The following is a 7,831-nucleotide window of genomic DNA, read 5'->3' as shown; positions in this document are numbered from 1 at the left end:
CCATCCCAGGACCCTGGGATCATGATCTGAGATCAAGGCAGATGCTTAATTGACTGAGCCACCCAGGCGCCCCAAAAACCATGCAACTCTTCAAGCCCTGTGTTGGGTGTAGAGATTACTTAAAAATAAAATCTTTACAACTACAAACCTTTGTGCCACGGTGGCACAAAGAGAAGGAGAGGTCTGGGTCAAACAAATGGAAAACCATTCTGGGGGTGGTCAGAGGTGATAGAAACTCTCTCCCCCAGGCTCTACAGTGTTTTCCAGACTGTTTCTCTATCTAAATCTTCCTTTGTGGATGTGGCCTGGGTGGGGGCCCTGAGGGTAGGTGTCTCTGCCTCCCAGCAGCCCCTTCATCACCAGGAGGGGCTCTGAGTCACGGTGGGATCGTGGGAAGATCAAGATGCATGGGGCTGAGGCAGGAAAGACTAGTGGCTTGAGCCAGGCAGGTGTGCATGCGTGCACACGTATGTACTCGACCACGCTCACTCTCGTGTGTGCCTGGGACGGCAGTCTGGGAGGGAGCCTGCCCACCCACGACAGCAGTTCCGCCCACGGCAGAGGACCTGCTGTTCCCACCCTGAAGTCTGAGGCTCAGGAAGCAGCTCAACTTGCAGTGTGACGTTTCTGGGACACTTCTGTTTTTGGCTTAAGCGTTCACATAGGTTTTGTCCCACAGAGAACCACATGCCTTTCTTATCAGTCCGGGTAACTGTCAACCTCCCCCTCAGTGCTGGCCCTGGGCAGAGCCTCACAAGGCACTGGCTATGCGCCCTCATGTCACTCTCACTAGGGGCCTCGGATTGGCTCAAACCCCATTTTACAGATGGGTAAACTGGGTCTGGGATTTGAATTTAGGTCTTCCTGTTCACAGTGCCCCAACCTCAGCTAGGGATATTCGGCCACAAGAAGAACATGCTCCCTCCTTGTGAGACTCTAGCCAGCTGAAGAGCTCCATAAACAGAAGAGAGCCAATAGTAGACACCAGTGAGGGGAGGGTATTTGCAGGGCTGCTGGGAGTGAGGCACCAAAGGCTTCTTGCAGGAGGAGAGTAGGGGAAATGGGAGGCTCTGGGGGATGCAGGGTGGTGGTGGTTTGGGGAGGCATGGGTCCCCAGGGTAACACTGTGTAGGAGGTGGGCGCAGGGCAGAGTCTGACAGGAGCCCTGAGGGAGCAGAGTGAGAGAACAAGTGACAGGATTCGTGATCAGAGTGCAGGGCTACCTGTCTTGGCTATCCCTTCTTAGCATCTCCTCAGGGCTGATCTGTAGGCTTTGGGGTCACTTACTTGGCCTAGGACGCCCCACCCCAAACTAGGAGCCTTGGGGCTAAGGGAGCCACCAAACCTGCCTCTTAAGGGGCTCCCTCCCCAAATGAGGAGGGTCCTGAGAAGTGAAATAACTCTACCCGGCCATCTGAGCCTAAGCCTATCCACACCATGGGCCTCCTCACACTGGAGTGCCCCGAAAATCTGTCCAATCTGCCCCCACTCTTGGAAGGCCTGAGGCATCTCCGACTGGGGCAGGAGCCCAGCCCACCAGGGTTGCCAAGCAGCCAGGCCTGCAAAGCCATGGACGGGTCGTGTGTCCCTGGCACTAGGCAGCTCCACGATCACAAACCGAGTCTAGATGAGGGATGGGGCCCCAGCTGGGCAGGCAACTTGGGGCTACGTCAGGTAATGAGGACCCCAGGTGGGAGTGGCAGGGGTCGTGGTGAGGGGGTCAGGCAGGTCTTTCTAGAAGCCTGTTCTGCATGCAAGCCTCATGTCCTCCTCCACCATGACAAATCCTAACGCGCTCCTCCAGGCCACTGGCCACTTTGGGTGCAATGTGAAAAGACACCAACTTCTGTGGCACCTTCTTCAGAGATTAAGTGGAAGAGGCCCAGCCTTGCCCTGACAGGCTGACTCAGGGTCTGCACCGGCACCCTTAGATGGGGGCAGGGTCAGCCAACGGAAGCCAAGGAGTCACCTGGGGCACAGGCCTGAAGGAGGCCTCCCTCAGGGCCTGGTTTTCATGGTCTTTGCCTGAGCCTGTGCTCAATCACCTGGCCATTCAGGCCTGGGGTCTCCCCTTTGCCTGAACTAAAGGTGGTGAGGGTTTCTGGGGACTACGGAGGGGCCTCACCCCAGGGGTCCTTCCTCCTCTCCAGCTCTGTACCCTGGACAGGCAGTCTGGAGAAAGCAGAGCTCTGGGCTCTCACTGGGTTCCTCAGGAAGGGTCCCAACCCTGAGGGCGGCTGGGTGGGGCTAGTCTTGCCTGCCATGACAGGCCTGGGTGCCCTCTGGTGGCTGTATCCACTAGTCGCTGCCTTCCTAGAGGCCATTGGCTCCTCAAGATCCACTGGGGCAGTGGGAAGAGTCTGTGCGGGACACAAGGTGAGGAAAGGGATGAGGGACAGATGTGGATGAAATGGGCGTCCACTGCTCTGGGCTCATCCTCCTGACCCGTGAAATAAACCGAACTGTGCAGTTGTCCCAGTCAGGAAAGCCCAGTAATGGATTCCTGACCCTGTGTTCCCTCTGGTTACTTCCTAATTCTGGGTCTCCTGCTGAGCAGCCCAAGACCTCATCACTATCCTGACGGAAGCTGGTGGCAAGAAAACAGATGCCTTCCCCCCTACTTGAGCCACCACTGGGAAGTCCCCAGAACCCCCGATGGCCCCCTGGGCAGTCCACAGGGCTTGCCCCACCCTCCGTCCCTCTGCCGAGGCCAAACCAAGGCACAGGGCAGCTGCTAGGGACTGGCTAGGGTTCTGGCATGCCTGGTGTCCTTGCTCCCCAGCTGTGTGTCACTCCTGGATCCCCCTGAAGGTGCAGGACCCCACTGTTCACGCCCCTCAGGCCTGTCTCTTGGGGTGAAGTGGGTGTGGCAAATCCACTTTATGAATCTTTATGTAGCACAAACAGGGACGCCTTCACAGAACCTCAGAGAGGCAGAGACCCCAGTACTGGGAAGAGACCTGACAGGCTACCTCTGGAGGCGGCACCATGCAACCCCAATGTGGCATGGGGAAGCTAACTGAGCAGGACTGAGAGCTGGCCCAGTTTACTTCGGAGGGTCGTGGTCTGCAGGTACTTGTGTCTATGCAGAAAAGACTGTGAAGAAGAGCAGGGCAGGGGCTGGCTGGGCCCTGAACCTCCTTCCTAGGCCAGGACCAGAATCCTGAGCATAGTGAACACTCTGGACCCAGCCCTGTGTTGGGTGCCACTGGACCACAGACTTGAGGGAGCAGGGGGCAGACACAGTACTGGGGGTGGGACAGGGCAAGGCTGTGGGAAAGGATGTGTTCTGGATTCCCAGCTCCACATGCTATGGCCAGACCCAAGGCCTATTGGCTGTGGGTGCAGTATGCTGTGTAGAGGTCTTTGATTGTCTCCTGTGTCCAGCACCATCTCAGGTCCAGAGATACGCTGAACACAAGACAGGCACGACCTGCTCTGGACCAACAGACCTCTGGTGATGGCGTGCTTCTCAAGTGGAGGCAGAGGGAGGGGATGGAGGCTCTCAGTCCACCCCTGGTGCATGTCCTCACGGGGAGATGTTGCCCTTACATCACTAAACACCTCATCTCCCAAACCCCTGCGTTTATAAATCTTGACTCGGTGTGTGTCCTGCACAGTGATGTAGGTGACAACTGGAACTGCTGCGAGAGAGGCGTAACCACCCGAGGTTACACTGAGAGCCTAGCCCAAAAGGATGAAATCCTGTCGAAGTGATTCTTTTCTCTTGTTTCTAAACATGCCTGGGTCTAGAGGGAAAACAGCCAAAGTCTCTGAGCTCTTTTTTCAGGGATACGTTACGCACAGGTTAGAAACAGTGACATATTTTAAGCACCCAACATTTAATTAAAGATTAAAATGGGAAGGCTCCGGATCTCGGGCCGTCTGCCCTGGGGCCACACCACAGCAAACTCCGGCTGAGTACCACCCCGGGTGGGGAGGACCCACCTCTGCCAGGCGCCCGGTGTCCCACCGAGGAGACCCAGGGGTGACGGAACAGGGGGATGCCCGGTCAGGGAGGCCCCGTTCAGGGCAACAAGCCGGGACTCCGGGCATCCCCTCCCACGTCCTCTAGGCGACGGGAGCAGCGGGAGCTGGGACATCCCCTTGGCCCCGCCGTGCCCCAGCGGGTTCCAGTGCCGCGCCGCCCCAGGAAAGTTCCCGGGCCCCGCCGCCCCTCGGGCCCCTGGAAAGTTTCCGTGGCTGCTGGACCCCAGCTGCAAGGCGCCCGGCGTAGCGCTGGGCGGTCAAGGCTGCGGGTTCCCGCCGCGTCTCAGCGGGGGCGCGCGGTGCGGGGTGCCCTGGCCCTGTCGGCCACGGCCCCGAGGCCGCGCACAAAGGGACCCGCCCCCGTGGTCCAGGGTCTCGCGCACCGCGGCGCGGGCAGGGAGCAGGTGGGGCAGAGCCCGGCTCCTCCCCCTGCCGCGATACCCGGCCGGACTTCGATTCCCCCCTCAGCCGCCCACCTAGACCCCGTCCCCTGCTGGACCGCAACCTGGATCCCAGCCCGGATCTCCAGCCTCGTCCCAGTCCCGGCCCCGACCTCTGGACCCCGCCCCCCGGCCCGAGCCTACCTGGAGCGCGGCGTGGGCGGCCCCGCAGCGTGGCCCCCGCCCCCAGACGGGCGTCCCCGGGTCTCTCGGCGCACCGGGCGCGGCGTCCTTAGAGCGCCGCGCGGTTAGCGGTCCGCGGGGTGCTCAACTCGGGCCGGTGCGGGGGCGGACCCCTCCCGGGCCCAGCGTGCAGCCCCGGGACCAGCCCTCCCCGCCCCTCGCGCGGCCCGTGCGCAAAGCGGGTCTGGCCGGCTACGCGACCCTCCGCCCCGCCCCGTCCGAACGCGAATTTTCCCATTGGTCGGGAGACCCAGCGCGGCCCGGCAACCGGCGCCGATTGGACGGGCGCTGGCAGACGCCGGCTTGCCATTGGGCTCCTGGGGTGTCCGTCCCGGCCGACGACCGGCCCCTTCGTGGAGTGGCCGAGGCCCCGGCACCTGCCGGCAACGCTGCGGCGGCCGGGGCCTCGGGGCCGCCCCCTCTCGGCCGCGTTTGAGGACGGCCCCGGAGCGTCCGGCCCCGAGCGGGGATTGGCAGGGCCCGCGCCCCTTCCCCGGGCTCAAGCCTCGCTGCCTCCATCATTGCCCCTAGCTCGCTGGGATCCTTCTCCGGCGCCAGCTGTTTGCCGGGCGCTGCGCGCCGCGCCCTCCTGTCAATATTGATCTAATTGTATTCTTCACACAATCCGCGAGGAAGAGTTTGCTGCTTTTCCATTTTACAGATGGGAAATTGAAGCTCAGAACTGTTCTCACTTGCTTTAGATCACCGGAACTCAAACCTCCCGGGACTGGGGGTTCTTCCACACCGCGGTTCTCACAGAGAGGCAGGGGTCCGACCTTGACTCAGCGAGGCTGGATAGAGAGCCGTGTTTCAGAGGGCGGGAAGGGACTTTCGGTGAAATAGAGGTTTTCCTCCGCCACCGGGCCTGAATGTAGGGACATCTTGGCTCAGCCCGCTCTGCAGGGCTGCCACAGGACTGCCCTCCCTCATCTCCTCCATCACATCACCACAGCTCGGGGCCTGGGAAGGGGGAGGGGGAGGAGTTTGTGAGTTTATCACCGCCCCCTCTTTCTGGTGTCCCATTTCCGCCACCCTACCCGGGATCTTGGAGGATCCCTGTGGGGTGCAACTACTTGAGCAGAGTTTCACACAGGTTGCATTTTTCTGTCGGGTGGAGAGCATCCCCCTGCTCCCTTCAGGGACGCGAGGCACACATATATATGACCACAAATGGGACCATAATCCTTGGCCAGCTCCACTTAAATTTGTGGTGGTGGGGGCACCAGTGGGGGTGCTGTCCATTGGGGCTTATTTTGGGGGGTTCAGGAGATGATGGCCCCTTGGCCAGTGACTCTGGCTCACGCTTAGTTCTAAGCTTTTCCTGCCCTGGTTGCACCTGGAAATGACCAGATTCTCAGCCCACCATATTCCCTATATCCACCCAGGGAGTCACAGGCCCATGACATTGCTAACGGGGAGACCAGACATTCATGTCTTATCCACCCACATCAGGGGTCCAGAGTGTTCACACCGTAGTTACTTGCTTAGAACAAAGAAAGTGAAGTGATGCAGGGCCGGAACTCACCACTGGTACCACCATTGGGTACCCCCTGTGGTACCTGGTGCACACAGCAGATCTACCCTAGCCTTTTAGAGCCAGGGAGTCACCCCCAGTCAACTGGAGCTGGCACTTGAGATGAGAGCTTTTTGACACTCTGGCATAGTGATGTTGCTTGTGGTTCTGGGCAGATGTGGTTCTGGGACGCAGGGACCCCTATAAGCAAGGTATCTCTTGTCCTGTGGAACCGCACCATTGGTGACATTCTGAGCCAGCTGCTGTGTGGACTGGGGGATTCTCTTCCCTCCATTACGAGTGGATCTCATTAGTCCAACTGTCCCTACAGATTTCTCGAGGGGCATTGGCCCATGGTCCTCCTGGAGCCCTATTCTCATAGTAAGCTTGTGGTCCAGCATCTTCCCTTCCCCACACACTTGCTGATGGTGGCAGGAGGGGCTGGACAGACCTCTGGTGAGAGAGCAAAGGGGAGAATTGTGCTCCAAGATTGTCCTAAGTGAGGACGGCCTCCCTGTCCCCCACTCCTGGCAGGATTCTGTCCCCCAAGCTGGATCGCCAGCCACACACAGAGGAGTAGGGTGGACAGTGTCAGTTCCAAGATGACTCAAGGCCACTCTTTGGAAGTGGCCTCACCATGACCCAGGCTGCAGGTAGGGGTCAATAATAGTAAAAAAGCAGGGTGGAGAGTCCCTATCGTGTGACCATTGGCACAGGGACCAGTAACCTAGTCTCCTCCCTCTCTCCCACCCCCTGTACCCCACTGCCGGACAGCTCCACATGTGAGCAAAGCTATTAGGGACAAAAAGGTTTCAGCTGGAGGTCAGGACGAACTTCTTAACAGTGGTAAATGTTCAGAGACTGAAAAGGTGACCAAATAAGGCAGTGAGCTCCCCAACCAAGGATGTGTGAACTCTTTCCAACCCCAAGACCCCGGAGTTCAGCTTACCACCCCAACCCATCTTATCTGATCTTATCTGCTTCCTAGCACTAAATGTTGTCAACTGGAGTCAGTGGAGACAAAAACAATATATCAGAGTACCTGACATGTATCCATCCAGTTGGGGAGAGTGTAGCTAGAAGTGGGGCTGGCCCAGGGGCATATACTTCTGTGGCAGACCAGGACTTGAACCTCTGTCCAACCCATGCATGACTGCATTCCTCTTTGTTAGCAACAGGAAAGCACCATTCTGTGTCCCATTCCCCTGAGGCATGTGGCCCAGTGGTTTGGGGCAGACCACTCTGCAACTGCTGCCTTGTACCCCATGGCATGGTCACATGTGCCTAAGCCCCAAGTCTTCTTTACCACTATCACCTCTTAGGTGGACTGAAAGGACTGGCTGTCCAGGGGGAAATCACTGGTACCAGCCCAGGAGGATTCTGCTGCCAGACGGTGGGAGGAAGGACCATGCATCAAGCTGGGTCTGCCACCTGCTGCCCATGAGTCCTTGGACATCTGGAGTCCTCAGTTTCCATGTCTGTAAAGGGCTCCTGTTGGGTTCCAGGAGCACAGAAAACGTGGCAAGAGCGTTGGGTGGAATAGGCATTTGGGTGCATCATGAAGGTTTGGGATCAACTCTTGCCGTTGCTGATCACCCATCAGGCCCTTTCTCTCTCTAAACCCATTTTCCAGGGGGCATCAGTGCTCTGAGTCGGGATCAGGACAGTTTAGGTCTTCACAAAGGACTGTGGATCTAACCCAGCC

Source organism: Martes martes (assembly GCF_963455335.1).
Source record: "Martes martes genome assembly, chromosome: 13".
In the NCBI taxonomy this organism is placed as follows: Eukaryota; Metazoa; Chordata; class Mammalia; order Carnivora; family Mustelidae; genus Martes; species Martes martes.
The sequence above is the reverse complement of the archived record's forward strand: the minus strand, read 5'-3'. Positions refer to the sequence as shown.